Source organism: Scyliorhinus canicula, chromosome 7 (genome assembly GCF_902713615.1).
Source record: "Scyliorhinus canicula chromosome 7, sScyCan1.1, whole genome shotgun sequence".
Lineage (NCBI taxonomy): Eukaryota > Metazoa > Chordata > Chondrichthyes > Carcharhiniformes > Scyliorhinidae > Scyliorhinus > Scyliorhinus canicula.
Genome location: NC_052152.1, coordinates 137917796 through 137941189, shown reverse-complemented (window position 1 = coordinate 137941189; position 23394 = coordinate 137917796). Strand labels below are relative to the sequence as shown.

The 23394-nt window shown below is 46.0% G+C and overlaps 1 protein-coding gene across 3 annotated transcripts in view; it reads left to right on the top strand.

Annotated features, from left to right (window-relative positions):
- Positions 1–23394, top strand: part of LOC119969409 (cadherin-22-like) — a 1080568-nt gene that overhangs the window by 453858 nt on the left and 603316 nt on the right. The gene's annotated exons all lie outside the window — the stretch shown is intronic.

The window sequence follows — 23394 nt, the reverse complement described above, 5'->3', positions numbered from 1 at the left end:
TTTCATCGCAAATTAGAAAGAAAAAAGTTACTTCTATCAATCAAATCAGATTTTGTGCATCAGTACCTTTCTTAAATTGGGCCATAATCATGTCAAGAGGACAATTGTTGTCCTGTTCCATTATTGCTGGAAGATTATGACAGCATGTCAAATTATTTATGTTCATTGCAATCTTTCAAGCATTGTACATAAGTTGAAGTTGAGTAATGGATATAAATCTCATTGTTTGAACAGAGTGTGACCAACCCATACAATATTGTTGGCTCATTGACAGTTTTATCAAAAAGTATGCCAGAGTGAGATTGAAAGTCTGCTCTGCCAATTTTGCCAACATGACACGGTATCTTGGCGCCAAGGGTGTAGAGCGCAGTGGAAATGGAAACTACTTGTCCTATAGTGGAGTATGGGGGTGGTGAGAAATGGAGAGAGAAACATCTCTCACTTGGCTCCATTGACGGGCAGGTACTTAAGTCTAGTGGTGTAGGGTAAAGGTTGTCCACTCCCAAATCATCTTGGAAGGAATGGTTGGCTACATAATTCTGAGGTTCAACGTACCATATAAAGTGCTCCTGAATATATGAAGATAAAATGAAGAAAGAAAAGGTGTTCAATTTGAAGGTTTAGATGAAGTCAAACCCTGCGGTATTCAGGGCTAAAATATTAATTCTGTCAAATTCAAATCCAAACAGTCCAGATTATGAGCAATTAAAGCCCTGCAATTCACTTGATCTGAAGATATCAAGTGCCACATTTGATCATTTAATTCAGTAGTAAGGCATATAAGAACATAAGAACATAAGAACATAAGAACTAGGAGCAGGAGTAGGCCATCTGGCCCCTCGAGCCTGCTCCGCCATTCAATTAGATCATGGCTGATCCTTTGTGGACTCAGCTCCACTTTCCGGCCCGAACACCATAACCCTTAATCCCTTTTTTCTTCAAAAAACTATCTATCTTTACCTTAAAAACATGTAATGAAGGAGCCTCAACTGCTTCACTGGGCAAGGAATTCCATAGATTCACAACCCTTTGGGTGAAGAAGTTCCTCCTAAACTCAGTCCTAAATCTACTTCCCCTTATTTTGAGGCTATGCCCCCTAGTTCTGCTGTCACCCGCCAGTGGAAACAACCTGCCCGCATCTATCCTATCTATTCCCATCATAATTTTAAATGTTTCTATAAGATCCCCCCTCATCCTTCTAAATTCCAACGAGTACAGTCCCAGTCTACTCAACCTCTCCTCATAATCCAACCCATTCAGCTCTGGGATTAACCTAGTGAATCTCCTCTGCACACCCTCCAGTGCCAGTACGTCCTTTCTCAAGTAAGGAGACCAAAACTGAACACAATACTCCAGGTGTGGCCGCACTAACACCTTATACAATTGCAACATAACCTCCCTAGTCTTAAACTCCATCCCTCTAGCAATGAAGGACAAAATTCCATTTGCCTTCTTAATCACCTGTTGCACTTGTAAACCAACCTTCTGTGACTCATGCACTAGCACACCCAAGTCTCTCTGAACAGCGGCATGCTTTAATATTTTATCGTTTAAATAATAATCCCGCTTGCTGTTATTCCTACCAAAATGGATAATCTCACATTTGTCAACATTGTATTCCATCTGCCAGACCCGAGCCCATTCACTTAACCTATCCAAATCCCTCTGCAGACTTCCAGTATCCTCTGCACTTTTCGCTTTACCACTCATCTTAGTGTCATCTGCAAACTTGGACACATTGCCCTTGGTCCCCAACTCCAAATCATCAATGTAAATTGTGAACAATTGTGGGCCCAACACGGATCCCTGAGGGACACCACTAGCTACTGATTGCCAACCAGAGAAACACCCATTTATCCCAACTCTTTGCTTTCTATTAATTAACCAATCCTCTATCCATGCTACTACTTTACCCTTAATGCCATGCATCTTTATCTTATGCAGCAACCTTTTGTGTGGCACCTTGTCAAAGGCTTTCTGGAAATCCAGATATACCACATCCATCGGCTCCCCGTTATCTACTGCACTGGTAATGTCCTCAAAAAATTCCACTAAATTAGTTAGGCATGACCTGCCTTTAACGAACCCATGCTGCGTCTGCCCAATGGGACAGTTTCTATCCAGATGCCTCGCAATTTCTTCCTTGATGATAGATTCCAGCATCTTCCCTATTACCGAAGTTAAACTCACTGGCCTATAATTTCCTGCTTTCTGCCTACCTCCTTTTTTAAACAGTGGCGTCACGTTTGCTAATTTCCAATCCACCGGGACCACCCCAGAGTCTAGTGAATTTCGGTAAATTATCACTAGTGCATCTGCAATTTCCCTAGCCATCTCTTTTAGCACTCTGGGATGCATTCCATCAGGGCCAGGAGACTTGTCTACCTTTAGCCCCATTAGCTTGCCCATCACTCCCTCCTTAGTGATAACAATCCTCTCAAGGTCCTCACCTGTCATAGCCTCATTTCTATCAGTCGCTGGCATGTTATTTGTGTCTTCCACTGTGAAGACCGACCCAAAAAACCTGTTCAGTTCCTCAGCCATTTCCTGATTTCCCATTATTAAAACTCCCTTCTCATCCTCTAAAGGACCAATATTTACCTTAGCCACTCTTTTTTGTCTTATATATTTGTAAAAACTTTTACTGTCTGTTTTTATATTCTGAGCAAGTTTACTCTCATACTCTATCTTACTCTTCTTTATAGCTTTTTTAGTAGCTTTCTGTTGCCCCCTAAAGATTTCCCAGTCCTCTAATCTCCCAGCAATCTTTGCCACTTTATATGCTTTTTCCTTCAATTTGATACTCTCCCTTATTTCCTTAGATATCCACGGTCAATTTTCCCTCTTTCTTCCGTCCTTCCTTTTTGTTGGTATAAACCTTTGCTGAGCACTGTGAAAAATCGCTTGGAAGGTTCTCCACTGTTCCTCAACTGTTCCACCATAAAGTCTTAGCTCCCAGTCTACCTTAGCTAGCTCTTCTCTCATCCCCTTGTAATCTCCTTTGTTTAAACACAAAACACTAGTATTTGATTTTACTTTCTCACCCTCCATCTGTATTTTAAATTCCACCATATTGTGATCGCTCCTTCCGAGAGGATCCCTAACTATGAGATCATGAATCAATCCTGTCTCATTACACAGGACAAGATCTAGGACCGCTTGTTCCCTCGTAGGTTCCATTACATACTGTTCTAGGAAACTATCGCGGATACATTCTATAAACTCCTCCTCACGGTTGCCTTGACCGACCTGGTTAAACCAATCGACATGTAGATTAAAATCCCCCATGATAACTGCTGTACCATTTCTACATGCATCAGTTATTTCTTTGTTTATTGCCTGCCCCACCATATCGTTATTATTTGGTGGCCGATAGACTACTCCTATCAGTGACTTTTTCACCTTACTATTCCTGATTTCCACCCAAATGGATTCAACCTTATCCTCCATAGCACCGATGTCATCCCTTACTATTGCCCGGATGTCATCCTTAAATAACAGAGCAACACCACCTCCCTTGCCATCCACTCTGTCCTTCCGAATAGTTTGATACCCTCGGATATTTAACTCCCAGTCGTGACCATCCTTTAACCATGTTTCAGTAATGGCCACTAAATCATAGTCATTTACGATGATTTGTGCCACCAACTCATTTACTTTATTCCGAATACTACGAGCATTCAGGTAAAGTACACTTATGTTGGTTTTTTTACCTCTGTTTTGAATCTTAACATCTCCAGTTTTATTCCTTTTGTTATTACTGGGCCTATTCACTGTGCTCCCCTCAGTCACTGTACGTTGTACTGTCGCCCTTATGGATTTCTGACTATGTCTTCTCTGCCTTGCACTTTTCCCCTTACTTCCTTTTGTTTCTGTCCCTGTTTTACTACCTTCCAACTTCCAGCATTGGTTCCCATCCCCCTGCCACATTAGTTTAAACCCTCCCCAACAGCTCTAGCAAACACCCCCCCTAGGACATCGGTTCCAGTCCTGCCCAAGTGCAGACCGTCCGGTTTGTACTGGTCCCACCTCCCCCAGAACCGGTCCCAATGCCCCAGGAATTTGAATCCCTCCCTCTTGCACCATCTCTCGAGCCACGCATTCATCCTATCTATCCTGACATTCCTACTCTGACTAGCTCGTGGCACTGGTAGCAATCCTGAGATTACTACCTTTGAGGTCCTACTTTTTAGTTTAACTCCTAACTCCCTGAATTCCGCTTGTAGGACCTCATCCCATTTTTTACCTATATCGTTGGTGCCTATGTGCACCACGACAGCTGGCTGTTCACCCTCCCCCCCCCCAGAATGTCCTGCAGCCGCTCCGAGACATCCTTGACCCTTGCACCAGGGAGGCAACATACCATCCTGGAGTCTCGATTGCGTCCACAGAACCGCCTGTCTATTCCCCTTACGATCGAGTCCCCTATCACTATAGCCCTGCCATTTTTCTTCCTGCCCTGCTGTGCAGCAGAGCCAGCCACGGTGCCATGAACCTGGCTGCTGCTGCCTTCCCCTGGTGAGCCATTTCCCTCAACAGTATCCAAAGCGGTATATCTGTTTTGCAGGGAGATGACCGCAGGGGACACCTGCACTGCCTTCCTACTCTTGCTCTTTCTTTTGGTCACCCATTTTCTATCTCCCTCAGTAACCTTCACCTGCGGTGTGACCAACTCACTAAACGTGCTATTCACGACCTCCTCAGCATCGCGGATGCTCCAAAGTGAGTCCATCCGCAGCTCCAGAGCCGTCAAGCGGTCTAACAAGAGCTGCAACTGAACACACTTCTTGCACGTGAAGGATCCAGGGACAGTGGACGTGTCCCTGAGCTCCCACATCGCACACGAGGAGCATGACACGGGTCTGGGATCTCCTGCCATGTCTTAAACCCTTGGTAAACTTAAACAACTACAATTTCAAGATAAAAATAAATAAATTAGACAATGAAAAGAAAAAGAGAGACTACTTACCAGTCACTTACCAGGGTTAAAAAGCACCTCCTCACACTCTGCACCGATTTACCTCACTGCACCAAATTACCAAGTTTAAATCTCTCACTCTGTATGAGTCTCACTCCGGATGTGTCTCCTGGAAAAGTGCTCGCTTACTGTGTGCGCTCTCTGTCTGTCTTTTATACAGACCTCAGCTAACCGATGACTCAAAAAAAACCGTACCTTCAAAGAGAATAATACAATGTGCCCCTAAACAGGCCTCAACAGGCCTCAGGTGATTGACAGATAACTGCCTCTCAGCAATTAGGGTGGGGGCAGCTTCAACCAATCAGACACTAAGCTCCACACTGCACTTTTAACTGAAAAACAGCAGAATTAGATTTTCCACTTACCTTTGCTGATTTACCTCACTGCACCAAATTACCAAGTTTAAATCTCTCACTCTGTATGAGTCTCACTCCGGATGTGTCTCCTGGAAAAGTGCTCGCCAGTGCAGAGACAATAAGCAGCAGCAGTTCAGATATTGTTCTGATTATTTTGTACCTTAGAAAGGGAAATATTTTTTAGTATCATACATCAGACAATATGGGGCTAAATAGTACTTTTGAGAAAAAAAAACAAGCTTTGCATCCATGTAGGACCTCACATGACCACAGAATATCTCCTGGCATTGTACAACCACTGAAGTACTTTTAACAAACCGAGGTTTTTGCATTTCATAGAATCCCTACGGTGCAGAAGGAGGCTATTCAGCCCATCGAGTCTGCACCAGCTCTTGCAAAGAACACCGTACTTAAACCCACACCTCCACACTATCTCTGTAACCCATAACCCGACCTAACCATTTTGGACACTGAGGAGCAATTGATCATGGTCAATCCACCTAACCTGCACACCTTTTGGACAGTGAGTGGAAAGCGGAGCACCCGGAGGAAACCCACACAGACATGGGGAGAAAGTGCAAACTCCACACAATCCCCGAGGCTGGAATTGAACCTGGGTCCCTGGCGCTGTGAGGCATCAGTGCTAACCACGATGCCACCGTGCTGCATTTACATGTATGAGTGGTACTTGAACTCATAATCGCCTGTCTCAGAGGTACGGATGTCATCAATTGGCCCACCGTTAACACAAATGCCATGGGGTATGAGTCCATAGACATGACCCTGATGATAATAAAATATGCTTCGGGGGCTGCACATTCACTTATCATCATGCGTACAAAAGGACCAAGAGCTGAATTTTTAGCACAGGCAGAGGGCTGGGGAGGGGGGTGAGGAGAAAGATGATGTGATTTTTGGGAAGTCAGAGATCTGCCTTAAGCAGAAACTGAGCAAAGTTAAGAGCTTCATGTGGATGCTCCCTTAGTCAGCATGGAGGTGAAGAACGATTAGCAACAGTTCAAAACTGGAGGGCCAATCAGATGTGCTGCAACTTCATAGAGGCATTGGACTGCAGTAAGTAACTGGGAGGCTGCCTTATGCCCTCTGCGCCACTTAAAAAAAACTGTAATTCAAAAACTAAACAGAAAATGTCAATGGGCTACCACTGTGAGTGAGGTGATTGGAGCAGGGGTTGGTGTTGATGGAGGGGGAAGGTGGGGATAGCAGGTGTCTGCCTAGAGTGCTGATACCCCAAATGGAAGGCCAACTGAAAACACCCAGTCAGTCTCCTAAACACACCATTAGCAGGACTCTTAGTGAGTCTAATCATTCTACACATCTTGGGGAATTTGGTGGTCTGGGAATTACATCCTGATGGGTCAATTTGCGCAAGCATCTTCTCATCTTCTGCCCCCCCCCCCCCCCCCACCCCCACCCCCACCTTCCAATGCCCTGGCAATTCTGTTCCTGTCTTCAGGGAGATCTGTAAATTCAGATCCAAGAAACCAATGTATTTAAAAGTGGGGATATCACTATGTTGACGATTAATTAACTGCAAAACAAATACATGGGGCGCGATTCTCCGCAAATGCGGAGAGTCGTGAAGGCTGCCGTGAAACCGGCCGTGTTTCCCGGCAGCCTCCGCGCCCCCTCCCGGGACCCGATTCTGTTCCCTGGTCGGGGCTAGCAGTGGGGCCCCGTGAAACTCGGCATCGCAGGCTTAGCGAAATTCGCTACGCCCGCGCGCCAAAGTTAATGGCGGCTGACGCGCACGATGATGTCAGCTGCGCATGCGCGGATTGGACGGCTCCAACCCGCGCATGCGCGGATGACGTCATCACGCATATGCGTGAAACCCGCGCATGCGTGGGCCGGTATGCCCCTCAGCCGCCCCGCGGACTGATCCAGCGGGGCGGCGGAGGAACAATCGGTGCTATGGTTACCCAGAATGGCACTTTGCGGACGTTTTCACGAACGGTGAGAGCAGGTGTGTTGCCGTTTGTGAAAACGGCCGTAAAGGCCTGGGAAATCGGCCCATCGGCTAGGGGAGAATCGCTGCTCGCCATAAAAAAACGGCGATCAGCGATTCGTGTCGGGGGGCAGGCATGGGGGGGGGGGGAGAATAGCGGAAGGTCGGGAAAAATGTCGGGAAGGCCCTCCCGCTATTCTCCGACCCATCGTGGGGGGCGGAGAATCGCGCCCATGATTACATATGCAGAATAAGAGATGAGTATGGTTTTAAGCCATGAAGAAGGCCTCAGGAAGGCAGACAGCATTATCAGAGACCCCTCCCACCCAGGCATTGCCTTCTCCCAGACCCTTCCATCAGGCAGAAGGTACAGAAGTCTGAAGACTCGCACGTCCAGACATAGGAATAGCTTCTTCCCCACAGCTACAAGACTCCTCAACGACTCCCCCTTGGACTGATCTGTTTCCTGTAAGAACACTATTCACGACGCCCTATGCTGCTCTTGCTCATGCATTTGCTTTGTTTGGCCCCTTGTTCCACACTGTAACCAATCACTGTTCTTGTGTCTACTATGTACATACTTTGTACGTTCCTCGGCCGCAGAAAAATACTTTTCACTGTACTTTGGTACATGCGACAATAAATCAAATCAAATTAAATTAAAATCAAATCAATTCAGAAGCTGAAAGTGTCGTGTGCTGAAACTCCTTGACAAAATAAAAATGATGGGTTGTAATCTTGTCAGTTTAAAATGCACATTAAAGAGCAATTTTCTTAATTATTTTGTTATGATCCCCTCAGAGATGGATAACTTCTAAGAAGAAAAATGTGAACTGCCACTGAATAGTTCAAAGGTTACACAACACTACTTCCTGTTTTAAGCGGTGTACTGTAACAAACAGATGAAAAGAACCAGAGAAAAACACCATTTTTGGAGGCAACTTATACTTTAAACTACAGAACAGAACCTGTAATATAGCCAAAAGAAACACTATCAGGTATACATTACACTAGACTTTAAGTAGACATTTACATCTCCCAGAATCAGTTCAAAATGATTCTTTGCTCCCAAAGGTTTACTTCTGGGGCATGATTCAGTGACTATGTTAAGCTTGCCATGGATCCTGTGGCAACAGGCGAATCACACGAGAGCTCCAAACTGTGATCCATGCCTGGATCCGCCGACCGAGAGTGACCAGACTTACTTCATCCGCCACGATCTGGATCTTACCCTTAGTGGGTGAGATCCAGATCTGAATACTCAAATGAGCTTAGTGAGTAATTTAAATACCCGGGCGCCGGATTCGCCTGGCCCTCGGGACTCAGCGGTCGCACCTGGGAGACCTTACCAGGACAACCTTTAGTACTGGTCCACACCACATAGCAGTGCACCAGGCCCCTTGTAAGTGCCACTTGGGCATCCTGGTGGTGGGTGCCAGGGAGAGGCCTTGTCACTAACGGGTGAGGGGGTTCGATTAAACAATGAGGGGAGTCTGAAGGAGTGGGGGGAAAAATCAGCGCTGCTGATCAAAATTGTGCCCTGATCTGTGGACATCCGTTCCTGCTGGTTAGATCAGCTCGCCAGCAGGAAATCACTCTAAGTGAAGCCTGGGCAGAGGGAACCTCCTTGAGAGCAGAAAACAATGATAAAGTGGGATGATTCTCTGCACTGCAGCCACTGAGAAACACCCTGCTAAACATGCCAACAGCGGACTTAGTTTGATGTCCACTGAATCTTGTCCCTGATTGTTTCCTTTCCCAGCCTGAAAACGTTTAACTCCAGTACTTTTCGGATGCAAGTTTCCTTGGAAACATCCCCCTCCACAAAAAGCTAGGCAAATCTTCAGATTAATTTTAACTTCCCAGGGATGGGTCTTTTCAATCAGAGAAGGAACTCCCACCCACATTCCTGCATGGTCAGTCATAGTGTCTTGCTATATATAGTTGCTCTCCTTTATCCAGACCCTGAGCAGACTAACGCACCTGTAATATTCAGCAATATTTTAGGAAAACTATAACCTGATCATTACAATGGCTCCCTCTGCACCCTTCTCCATGGCAATGTGAATCATATGGGTTTTGTATCCAGGTAGACATGATAATTATCTATCCTTTTGTTTTTTATAAATTTAGAGTACCCAATTAATTTTTTCCAATTAAGCGGCAATTTAGTGTGGCCAATCAACTTAGCCTACACATCTTTTGGGTTCTGGGGGCAAAAGCCATGCAAACACGGGGAGAATGTGCAAACTCCACACGGACAGTGACCCGGAGCCCGGATCGAACCTGGAACCTCGGCGCATTAAGGCAGCAGGGCTAACCCACTGCACCACCAAGCTGCCCTATAATTATCTATCCTTGAGAGCTCAATTCTCTTTGACCTTGGAACTATATGGACAGATTAAAGCACAACAAAGTTTACAACACAACATTCCCAACACTTTTTTGGGACTCTGGAGACTCATAATCTGTCCACTGTCATCACAGCTGCCTTCGCCATTGCCTGGAAGTATGGCTACCTTACAGCTTCTTCTCATTGTAGGGGAGCAATTCTCCAGCTCTGTCGTGCTCTCACTTGAGCAAAATGAGGCTGGTGAATAGTGGGAGAGGCCGAAAATGAGAACCATGTCAGGCGACAAACAGTTTGCTGTGCACCTGGCCAGCTCCAGTAGGCGCACGGCACCACCATGCCAATCGCTGGATCATGTGTACTCGTTCTGGGGGAAACCCTTGAAACCTGCCCATCTGCACCACCGACCACCTATAATCCCCACTTACTGCCGAGACCTATGGTCATGCGGTCGAAGGTTATTGATGATGGGGGCGGGATTCTCCTCCCCCTGCCAGGTGCGAGAATCACCGGGGCGCCGCGCGAATCACGCCAGGCCGTCCTGACCCCTGCACGTGATTCTCCCACCCACCCACGCGAATCGCGCCAGGCCGCTCGGAGAATCGGCACAAACAGCGAGTGGCGATTCTCTGGCCCGGATGGGCCGAGCAGCCGCACGTAAACAGCCTAGTTCTGCCAGCGCCGTCCACACCTGGTTGCTGTTGGCAGTTACTCATCGCAAAGGCTTGGGGGGGGCGGCCTGTGAGGGGCAGGGGGGAGGGGTGCTCCGTTCCCAGGGGGTGGGCTCCGATGGGGTCGGGCCCTCGATCCGAACTCACCGATCGGCGGGCCGGCCTCTCCCCCCGCCGGGCCTACTTCCTTGTGCGACCGGCCCCAGAACACTGGCGTCATGTTGGTGAGGGGCCGGAGTGCTCCGCGAGGCTACAGTGCATGTATCAGTTGGCACCGGTGCCACTGCGCATACATTAGTTGGCGCCGGCCCAACTGCGCATGCGCGGGGCCCAAGGCGCCGCGTCTTTTACGCGGCGCTGGGCCTCTGATGCCATGCCCCCGTAAATCACGCGACGCCCCTGCTAGCCCCACGGAGGGGGGAGAATAGGAGTCTGGGAACAGGTGCCGACGCCAGAGTAAGACAGTCCGGTTTTTATTCCGGCATCGGCACTTAGACGCCCATTGGGAGAATCCCGCCCAGGGATTTGGCAATCGCAGTTAAGTGTGCACTTCACAGAACCCAGGTGGATTCCCATGGGTGTGCGGGCCATGTAGCCTGTGAGATTCATTGCCTAGCATCTCAATTAGGCCACGATGCCTGAACACTGTGCCTGAACACTGCGGGAGGCAAGACCACACACGCAATAGTCAACATCTGAACACCCAGGGGATGGGACACAGCTCCGGGGACATGTCCATGGATGGAGGGTGGGTGAGCCCCATGGGGAGGAGACCAGCACCCGGTCCAGGTGATGTTATGAGCGGATGTTTGGGATCCGGTGAAGGAGGCCCGCTGCAGCCAATAGTGCGTGGGCAGTCTCCGCTCGCAACAACACTGAGCAGTCTTTCCGGAGAATTGCGCCCTCGGCCTTCCTTTAATCACTCAGACCTGTTGTCAGTACAGATCACATGACGACCTTCATTTCACCCTAAATTTAAAGACACAGTCCAAAACTTTAGAAATTTTAAAGATCTAATAGTTACAACAACTTAGCTGGTGGAGAAAAATATGAATTGTTCTTTGGTTAAAAAGCATTGACCTGCTATGGTATGCAAGGTAGATTTGAATGAGTTATGCTGAGTGTCTGGGGGTTGAGTGTGTTACTTTACAGAATGAATTATCATGGTGCAAGGGTGAAGCATTTAAAATGGGAAACAGATTGATCAAAAACAGATTAAAGGAAAAATAAATTTGAATTTTGCTTGTTTTCATACGAGATGTCTAATTTGGTCCAAGTCTTTCTGTGTACATCCGAATAAAAGGAGTCGACCTCAGTTCAGTTCCGAGAGGTATCAAACACTATACTGAACATATCTACTTAACTTTTGGTTCCCTCAATGACTGAAGAATATTTAATGCATCACCAAAAATTCTGATTCACCCAGGGTAAGACAATTCTCAACTATTGCAAACAAAATACGCTGCATTTTTGCATTAGAATTAACTGTTTAATTTAACACAGCATAACACAATTCAAAATTACAGCATTCCAGTTGCAGTTGAGTTTGACATAACTGTTTTTTAAAAATAAATTTAGAGTGATCCAATTCATTTTTTCCAAGTAAGGGGTAATCCACCTGCACATCTTTGGGCTGTGGGGGCGAAACCCACGCAAACACAGGGCGAATGTGCCTACTCCACACAGACAATGACCCAGAGCCGGGATCGAACCTGGGACCTCGCTGCCCATGTTTGACATAACTGTTAACACTCAGATATAAAAATGGCTGTAACTGCTGGGAAAATTAGTCCCTAACAGGAGCAAAACATCCATACCACCGGATTTATTGGCTAGAAAAGTTGGTAAGTGGGACAGAAGCCTAACAGTGGCCATCCTTTAATTGAATGGTGGGTTAGCATACAACCTTGAAATGGGTTAAGGCATTAGAAGATCCATCAATAAATCACCTTCTTCTTCGAGAATTGTCTGCCCGAAGGCAGGTCCTTGCTGATTAGTGCCATAATGTTTAACTCTAGGTAAGGCAAAGAGGATGGCCTCGAGTCTATCTCAGACAGAACTGAGATCAAGCACTGTGCTCTTGGCCTGAATCTGATCTAGATGCTAGCCGCCTGAGGAAATTGAGCTAACCGGCCCCCCAAAGGAATAGGCGCATGGTAAAACTGAAGTGCGGAGTACATAGGACGAGGAGAATTGCCAAAAAGCACAAGGTACAAAAGTGGAACAAAAAGTAGAGTTTTGAAGAGATAACAGCATTGTGAGTGACGAGTGCTAAAAACGGTTTTCAAACAGGTGGATGGACAAGAAAGGATGGGTCACAAAGGGGTGATGAAGACATGCCTGCATAGGAGATGGCAAGAAGGGCTCTCAATTCACAGAGAAGAATGAAAGAACAGCCATAAACATAGCAGGAGAATCTGGAAGGTGAATAAACCAATAGGCTAATAAGAGGAGGTGGTATTAAGAGTCAATTGCTCAGATGGTGCAATAGCACAACTGATGATTATTGTTCTAACCATAATTATTAGCACATAGGAATTGTACCAAAAGACTGAAGAGTGGCAAATATTTATTTCTTCATTCAAAATTAGTGATTATAGATTGACTAGCAGTACACAAGTAGCAAGAACTCAGCTACTGATAAAGGATAGTAGTAGATTTAGTGGCATAGTACTTTCACTAATTTAATCAGATCAATTGAGGAAATTCAGAAGAGCTGATGCCTCTAGTGTCATCCAAATGCTCTATCCAGGACATCCTAACTCTATTACCTTCCCAGCAAAACTGTTTGCCCCCTATTAGCCACATTCAGCCAAGAACATGTATGCGGGGTCTGCAGAGGTACAGCTGTTAGAATCACCCAGTCTAGGAGAGAAGTCAGGAGAGACTTGCCATCAGAACGAACAATGCCCCAGAAATTCCTTATGTCTTGGCTGAAAAATATAAGCTGTGCTGGTCAAGACATTCATTGAAATCTGATGGAGGGGAGCTGCTTGTTGTAATACAAACATCTATCTAGCAGAAATGCAATGCATAGGGCACACTTAGATGTTAAAAAAGCAGTTGATAAGTTGTCACACAAGAAACTTGTGGAGATGGAGGCCTGTAGTCTCACAGATATAGTGGTGGAGGGTAGAAAGCAGAGAATATGAATAAATTGGTATTTTTTGATGGTGCAAGCGGTTTGTCCCAGTGGGACAACACAGTAGAATTTTCTCTTTCTTGTCGCTGAAAAAGAGACAGAGAACCAAACTTCCCTGGACCTGATTTTAACCCTGCCCAAGTGAATATGTATTGAGTGGGTTAAAATCTCCTGATCCCTGCTCCCTTTACATCACAGTAGGGTCTCCTGAGACTCTCCTAGGTTCATAAGTTCATAAGATTTTGGAGCACAATTAGGCCATTCTGCCCATCGAGTCTGCTCCACCATTCTATCATGGCTGATATGTTCCTCATCTGCTACCTACAATGTTACAGACCAAGAGCTAGGTGATGCTAGTCAATGGAGTCCCAGTGTTCCCACTCTCATAAGGCAGAGACAGATATTACTGGCTCTTCACTTCATTGTGCTATCTGCAGTACGCACATTCGAATCTGCCTCCGTTTATAGGCCTGTTCTAAGATTCCTGTGAATGGGAAAGTCTGAGGGGACTCTGGAGATTGGTTGAAGGAAAGGATATTTGGCTATTGCAATCAGGCTTGAATGCTTGATTAAACATTAACCCTCAATAACAGCAACGTGTTCTAAATGGTCTATCGAAATGTACCAATAACAAACTTTCCAGACAATAAATAAGGGTGCATTGGAAACTGAGGAAAATGTAGGAGGCTCGGGAGGTAAGAAAAGTGGCAAGTCCAGTTCATTGTAAATAAATATTTAGTACATTCTGGGGAAAAAAATGTTTTCAGTCAAAAGTCTGAATGGAGAACTTTAGGAGGCTAAGTAATAATAGGGAAATCTGGCTTTATAGATAGGAGCACTGAACTGTCAAACAACATATGATATATTTGTGTAATGAATTGCTTAGGGCACAGTTCTTGGGGCACCATTACAGAATGGATATTGGAACTTTGAGAAAGAGTGTTTTTGATGTCTCTTTGAGGCAGCACTAATCTTTTTTAAATGTAAGGAAAGAACATGAAAGGATCAACCAGAGTACAAATGTCAAACTCTTGGAAGGATTGACAGGGCATTATTACTCAGGGTTCCCAAGTCAAGATCAGATCATAAGCTTACAATGAAAATGGAAGCATAAAGGGAGGCAAGGAAAACAACTTCATGCTAAAAGTTATTTAAATGTGGAATGCACTGTTACAGATGACTTTTGTGGCCAAGTTCACTGCGGCTTTTATCAGGCAATTAGATAAGCATTTGAAGAAAATATTAAATGGTATAAGCAAAGAATAATAAAATTGTATTATCGATAGCTCTATGGGGGTAAACTAGCATGATGGTTTCCTTTGGAATGAATTTATAATTCTAAGCCAGTTTAACAATTCGTTAAATCATAAAATCTCGCCAGTCCAGAAGGAGGCGATTTGGCCCATCAAGTTTGCACCGACCCTCTGAAAGAGCACCCTACGTAGGCCCACTCCCCACCCTATACTGGGTATAGCCAGTGACCCCCCACCTAACTATTTTAGACATTAAGGGACAATTTAGCATTGACAATCCACCTAACCTGCACACCGAATAGAATCATAGAATCCCTACAGTGCAGAAGGAGGCCATTTGGCCCATCAAGTCTGCAGGCCCTTGGAAAGAGCACCCTGCTTAAACCCATGGCTCTGCCCTATCCTCGTAACCCAACAATCCCACCTAGCCTTTTGGTCACTAAGGGGCAATTTACCCTGGCCAATCCATATAACCTGCAAATCTTTGTACTGTAGGAGGAAACCGGAGCACCCAGAGGAAACCCATGCAGGCACGGGCAGCAAGTGCAAACTAGACAGTCACCTGAGGCCGGAAGTAAACTCATGTCCCTGGAGCTGTAAGACAACATGGGGTAGTAATCATGTGCTTCCTGTTTACATCAATATCATGAATCATAAAACGTAGAATATCATCAGCAAGCTCTTTAACTGCTACATCAAAGTGGCTCCCTCCTGCGATAATGCTCTGGTTCAACCACAATGGTATGAGTGATGTGCCACAGGGATCAGTGCTAGAACTTCAACTTATGTATATTTGATATAAATTATTTGAATGAAGAGACCAAAGGTATGGTTGCCAGATTTGCTGATGACACAAAGATAGGAAGGAATGTAAGTTGTGAAGATGATATATAGACTACAAAGGGATATAGATAGGTTAAGATGATGGAGAAAATGTGAACTTGTCAATTTTTGCAGGAAGAATTTTATCTAAATGGGTGAGAGGTTGCAGTATTCTGTGATACAGAGGGATCTGGGTATCCTAGTGCATGAATTGCAAATGGTTAGTAGGCAGGTATAACAGGAAAGCTAATAATATTGTTTATTGCAAGAGGAATTGAATATAAAAGTAGGGAGGTTATGCTTCAGTTATACAGGGCATTGGTGAGACCACTTCAGGTGTACTGCGTAAACTATTGATCTCCTCATTTAAGGAAGGATATAAATGGTTTGGAAGCAGTTCAGAGAACATTTACTGGACTGATACCTGGAATGGGCAGATTGTCTTGAGGAAAGGTTGAAGAGATTAGATTTGTGTCCATTGTGCTGCCTCACAGCGCCGAGGTCCCAGGTTCAATTCCGGCCCCGGGTCACTGTCCGTGTGGAGTTTACACATTCTCCCCGTATCTGCTTGGGTCTCACCCCAACCCAACCCACCACAACCCAAAACAATGTGCAGGGTAGGTGGATTGGTCATGCTTTATTGCCACTTAATTGGAAAAAGAAAGGATTGGGTACTCTAAATTTATAAATTTGCAAAAAGAAAGATTTGGAGTTTATAAGCATCAGAGACAACTTGATCAAAATCTTTAAGATTCTGCGGGGTCTTGACAGGGTGGATGTGTACAGGATGTTTCCTCTTGTGGGAGAATTTGGAGCCAGGGGTCATTCGTTTTAAAAATGGGTCACCATTGAACACCAAAACTAGGAGAATGTTGTTTTCTTTGAGAGTCGTGAGTCTCTAGAACTCTTTTCCTCAAAAGGCGGTGGAAACAGAATCTTTGAATATTTTTAAAGCAGAGCCAGATAGATTCTTGTTTAGCAAGCGGGTGAAAGTTATCAAAATAGGCAGAAAAGTGGGGTTGAGGTTAACTTCAGATCAGCCATAACCTTATTGAATGGTGGAGCAGGCTCGAGTATACGAATGGGCCAATCCTGCTCCTCATTTCTACGTTTGCAGGTATGTTTACTTTTGAATAAATTTGCTTCATGATTTCCTTGAAACAAAACTCAAGTAAATATCCTGCAGATATTTGCTGTTACATTTCGTATCATTGTCTTAATTATTACAGAATTAAATACTGGAAACACTGCCCCACAAAGTACTGGAGATATGACAAGTGTTTGAAAATTGACTGGATTTGAATGAACAGTCTAAACAAACCCATTTACAATCCTCTATTAGCAGACTTCTTATTCGATCAAGACTCAGACCATCACAAATCTAAAGCAAAAATCTTCTTATTTTAATGCGTCAAAGCAACTGTGTATTGTTATTACATTATTACCTGAAACAACCTGACCTATTATGAAATTGCCTCTAAAACTATACACATTAAGATTCTTCTCTCTCCAATAAATTACATTTTAAAGCACCAGCAGTGCTGAGAAACACATGGCTATTCAATGCCAATCATGCTGCAGAGGCCTGAACAGAATACGCACGGCCAAGGCCGCACATAACCCCATTTTTTACAATGGGGAGCTCCGCTTTCCAGAAATGCCCTGTGTAGCGAGAGATTGGGACGCCATTTTTAAATAAAATTCTAGGCTCTCCCTCACACCTTTAACACCCACAGTGGGCAGCCCCGGCTCAATCTCACATGCGTAGAAAATGCCAACTTCGCACCTTGGAATTGCCAACTTGGAACCATGGCAGTGCCCCCACCAGCTAGCAGTGCCACCTGGGCAGTGCCAGGATGGTACCCAGGTAACACTGCCAGGTGCCAGACTGGCACTGCCAGGGTATCCAGGTGGCACGAGCAGTGCCAGGGCACCACCATGCTCAAAAGGCATGCAGCTGGGGGCCTCCGATCCCCTTGGAGATCCCCACGAATGCCGTTCCAAATGGTCCCCGTTCGTGGGGCCAGTAGCAAACGGCGATCGCCCGAGGCCTGTGAGTCGAAGGGATTGAATCCCAAAGCCTCAGGTATGTTGGAAATTTGCAGGCTTACTGCCTCACTCCAATATGCAGATTTTCCAAAAGGTCATTCTGCCCATTGTGGTTGGGATTCTGCTTGCAACGACTCATGAGTTTTTATTGAAGCTCGTGAGGTGTTATGAGCCGGCTGGAGCCAAGGAGCAGGGTCTACTGGTTATCACCGGCGCAGCGTGGCCAGAGGATCGCGCCCCATCTTTTAATTTGTTTGCAATAAAATCAATTCCAAAATACAGGACACCAACCAAAGCATCAAAGAATGGTCCTTCACCTCATTGAGTCTTTGCGTGTCAGCAATCTTTCAACGGTCAATGATTTAGTCAAAATTTAGACCTGAGGCATAAAAGCAGTTACAGAGAAGTTAATCCAATAATATCTGATTTACTACACCTTTTTACAACTTTTGGTTGCTTTGTCACCTATGCTTCGGTTCACAGAATACTTTGATCTTCCCTATCTCAGTGCCAGGTCGGTAGAGAATTGGCAATGAGATAGAAGAATGTACTGTATGTAGATCTGAGCAAAGACAAAACAATCTGGGCCAAATAAGGGCAGGAATTCTCCAGTCGTCAGGATACACTTTTCCCACTGGCATTGCAAAACCTCCAGCGGGTTTCACGGTGGGCTGGAGTGGTTTCAATGGGAAATCAAATTGACAAGGTGCGGGAGGATAGAATCCTGCACACAGCCGAGAAACACGCCGCTGGGGGACCGGAGAATCCTGTCCAAGTTATTTTCCCTCTTTATATCTAGAATGATTCAGTCATACAATCAAACACCTCAGCTGCAAATGGCACAACCCTTTGCTCAGGATAAGTGCATAAAAACCCTCAGTATGTTTCTCACCAGTTGCTGAGGTCTCAAACTTTAAATTTCCTCCCCAAACCCTTCTGCTTCTCGCCTCTCTCTTCAATTCTCTCCCAAACATACACATTTTTGACCAAAATGGTGGTCACCTTCCGAACAGCTGTTTCCTCAGATTTTTTTTATAGAATGAAAGTTCTTTACATAGAACATACAAAGCAGAAGGAGGCCATTCGGTCCATCGAGTCTGCACCTACCCACTTAATCCCTCACATCCAACCTATCCCCGTAACCTAATAACCGCTATTTACCTCTTTGGTCACTAAGGGCAATTTATCATGGCCAATCCACCTAACCTGCACATCTTTGGACTGTGGGAGGAAACCGGAGCACCCAGAGGAAATCCATGCGGACAACATGCAGACTCCACACAGACAGTGACCTAGCGGGGAATCGAACCTGGGATCTTAGCGCTCTGAAGCCACAGTGCTATCCACTTGTGCTACCGTGCTGCCCAGATTGGCATTCATTTTATTCTGATTACAACTTTAAAGCACCTGCGTATGTTTTCCACATGAAAGGCGCTAACATAAACGGAAGTTGTTATCGTTGAGCGTATCTATGATTAATAATTCCAATGCAAGGATGAACAAGGGACAGTGGCTATTATTTGAGTTTGCTCCATGATAACTTGTGTGTAGAGCTGTTACATAGTTGTGAGAGGAACAGAAGGCTTGGCGCACTAAACAGAAAAACCTCCAAGGATGAAAAGATGAGGAAAACGCAAGGGCATAGGGAGCAAATATCACCCAGCCAACCATCAAATGATGCAGATGCTGCTGGGGCATGGATATCCTGAGTCAAGTTAATCAAGCTTTTGCTATTATCCAAGGACAGAATGTTGGCAGCAAACACTCACATGTTTCCATTGCAAACACTGGTGCTGACTTTTCGCAATCTGTTTGCCATCATTCCCATTACTCTTTAATTGACATTAAGAGGGAAAATAGCACAGACACAAACAGTGTTATAACCTCAGCTCTACATCTCTCAGTCAATGAATACTGAGAGCTATTTCCACTTTTGCAACTGGAAATGTTGCTTTTAGGTGGCGCAGTATCCATAGGTGTGATTTTGCACAGATGTTAATATAATATCTGACTTAGGTGAACCTATAACGAAACATATGTTACAAGAACAGAGAATGCTGGGAAAACTCAGCAGGTCTGGCGGCAGCTGTAAGGAGAGAGAAATGAGAGTTAACGTTTCGAGTCCTTTTGGCTCTTCATCAGATCAGAGGAAAGGAGAATATGTTCGATATTCAAGTGTAGCTGTGAGACATTTCAACAAAAAATATCAACTTTAAGAACAAAAGACAGATGGCCTTGTGTGTGTGTGTGTGTGCGCGCGGAGGGGGGGGGGGGGGTGCGGTTATATTGAGACAATACATGTATGGGATATTATTTTTAAAAGTAGTTTAAGATGGAGGAGAAAGGTCATGGAGCATATGCTGGTCATTTAACTTAACAAGAGGGTAATCAAGACTGATTTTCATTGATGTGGGATCCTGAGCCAGTATGTTCTCATGGATCCCTCCCCCTCACACATTATCAATTGGAACATAGGACCACTTGTGCACCAAAAGAGGGTTGAGAAAAATGCCATAAGGAACCAACCTTATGAAAGAACGCCATTTTGAAATGACCTATCAGGCAGCCCAGTTACACAAAGCTTCACTCTTCCTTCTGGATTGTTCTATTTCATATGTCTGTGTTCAGTAAGCAAACAGCATGGCAGATTACTAACTCCCACCCAAACCAATCTACCATGAAACTTTTTTTTCAAATCTAAACTACGGAATGTAATAACAGTAAGCTTCAATGTTGGCATTGTTGCAATCTGACAGCTGGTCGCTCGATTGTTACCCTCCTCTCCTTCTCACAATCTGTCACTAGGAGGAGCTAGTCTGCTTTACTGTGTTCTTGGGGTGTTCCTGCAAATCACAAACCATGTAAAATGCACGAACAATTATGTCATTTTGTGCAGTGATACATCCAAGGTAAGTTACCTGCTATGGTGCACAGTTCTAAATCCAGGATTAAAGTTCAAAGTCTGTGCAGAAACTTGCTGGAGCAGGGCATCTTGTGCTGTTCCATGTCAGTTAGACGTTATTCGCACTCTTTTTAGCTCCAAGATTTGTGTATTGCAAAGGGTGAGCGACATAACCTGGCCAGCAAGCGTGTGGGTTTATCTCACTCGTATCCCAAAAAGACGCCACAATCCAGCAAGGTCTGGCACATATTTTAAACTTTAATCTCAGATACAGAATTGTCAATAGGTCTCTGTAATCCCCGAAAGTCACTGGCTGGGTTGTGCACTAATAATGGTGTGTGCATCATTAAGAGGCCATTATTTTTCAAACAAGACCTGGCTCATTGACTGGTGAACAAGACTTAATGCTCTGGAGCTGTAGATGAGTACGCATTTTCTTAATTTAAAACAGTTTTGCACCAAAAACGGAATAATTGCCAACACTTCATTTTGGTACGTGAGTGCCGATGACGTTTTCGTTTGCATTTTAGATATTGTGAATCAGTCATAGCATGAGCGCAAGGAGGTGAAATTAATCCTCAGGTGAAAGGTGGTTCAAGTACAGCAGGAAAATTAAATCAGAATGTTGACTATTCAGTCGCTACTTCAAAGCCAGACATTCTGTCCTTTTTCATAGAATCACTGGATTCAATATCATTTATAATTCGATGTTAGACTTTACGGCAATTTGGGAAGCAGAGTGGAGTTGGTTGGCGCAAAGGAGCTGTAACAATGCCATTAGAAGGGGTGAGGAGTACAAGAACAGCAATAGCTGTTTACATTGGCAAATTCCATTATAAATCTTTGGTCCACAGTTGCCTATCAAATTAAAATGAACGTGAAGAGAATGAGGAGAAGATTTAGAGGAAATCTGTTTTTTATGGACTCTGGAATGTTTCGCCAAATGGGATGGTTGAAGCAGCCATCGTGACACCTTCGAAGGGAACATTCGATTAAACCCAGAAAATTATAAGACAATGGACATGGAATTAACACAGTGGGCTGAATTTTCCGGCCTTTCCCGCCGGCAGGATCTTCCGGTCCCGCTGATGTGACCCCCTGCAGTGGGTTATCTGACAGCGGAGGGTGCAAGCCACGCAAAACGCTGTAGACATTGAAAGGACCGGAAGATCCCACCAAGGCCCAATGGTAACCCCGTGATTACTGTGGTGATATAACCACTGTAGTGATGTGTACTTGCAGTAGGGGGATGTATGCCTGTACATGTAATACAGGTTCCTCCGGTAAGCTCCTGCCGGCTAGTTCCGCCCACAGGGAGCTTGTGTATAAATATGCATGTGAGTCACTCAGACCCTAGTCTACAGTTGCAGATGGACGAATAGCATTGCACAGCAATAAAGCCTCGATTGTACTTGTCTCTCGTCTTTGATTATAATTGTTAGCGCCACAATTTATTGCTGGGTGATTTTCCGTTCACCATGGACATCAGAATCAAGCCTGACCGTCTGCAGCTGGATCCGCAGTCGCCTTACGCCAGAAAAGACATTGTTCACTGGCTGGCTGTCTTCGAGGCCTACATCTCTTCAGCGGACCCTCCCCCGACGGAGGCTCAGAAAAAGCAACTCCTGTACTCCAGACTTAGCTCCAGTGTCTTTCCGCTAACTCGTGATGCGACTGACTACACCAGAGCTATGGAACTGCTCAAGGAGAACTATGCACAGTCGGTGAACACCCTGTTTGCGAGGCATCAACTCTCTACTTGCGTCCAGCAGCCGGGTGAGTCGATTGAGGACTTCTGGAGGGCCCTGATACCTCTGGTACGAGACTGCGACTGCCAGGCCCTCACAGCCATGGAACACTCTGACTTACTCATGCGCGATGCCTTTGTTACAGGCATTGCATCGGACCCCATCCGGCAACCACTGCTGGAAGGGGCCGCCCCCGACCTCACGGCCGCAAAGGCTCTGGTGCTTTCCATGATGGCCGCCTCCCGTAGTGCGCAATCTTACTCTGCTAGCCACTCGGCCCACCCGTCCTACCCCTCATAGACCCCGCAAACGGCTCCCCAGGCCCACCCGTCCTACCCCTCTTGGACCCCGCAAACGGCCCCCCCATCAGCCGCCCCGCACACTGCGCCTGCACTGCTCACTGCATCGCGCTCCCCGGGGGTCCCCACTGTTACTTCTGCGGTCAGCAGAAGCACCCCCGCCAGCGCTGCCCGGCCCGCACCGCGACCTGCAAAGCTTGTGGCAAGAAAGGCAACTTTGCAGCGGTGTGTCAGTCCCGGACGGTTGCCGACATCGCGCCCACTCGCCTCAGCTGCTCGCACAATGGGCCCCACCATCCGCTCCCCCCGACCCACGTGCGATCGGTGGGCGCCGCCATCTTTCACCACCCCGCCACGTGCGTTCCATGGGTGCCACCATCTTCATCCACCATGGCCATGTGCGTTCCATGGATGCCGCCATTTTGTCCCGACCCCACAACGTGCGCTCCATGGGCGCCGCCATTTTATCCACAGGTACTCCAGATGCCGCCATTTTGTCCTCCCGGACGGGGCCACGGGACACGGGTCGCTACCGCTCCTCGTCGGACTCATCTGACTCGACCCGCTACTCGCCTCCATTACGCTCGACCAGTCGCGTCCTCGCAACCTGGCACCCTCTTCCACATCGGTACTGGTCAACGGCCACGTGACCTCCTGCCTCATCGACTCCGGGAGCACCGAGAGCTTCGTCCACCCGGATACGGTAAGGCGCTATTCCCTTGCGGTCCATCCCGCCAACCGGCAGATCTCTCTCGCCTCCGGGTCCCACTCTGTCCCGATCCGGGGTTTCTGCCTGGTTAAACTTACTGTACAGGGCGTGGAATTCGACCGTTTCCGTCGGTACATTCTCCCCAA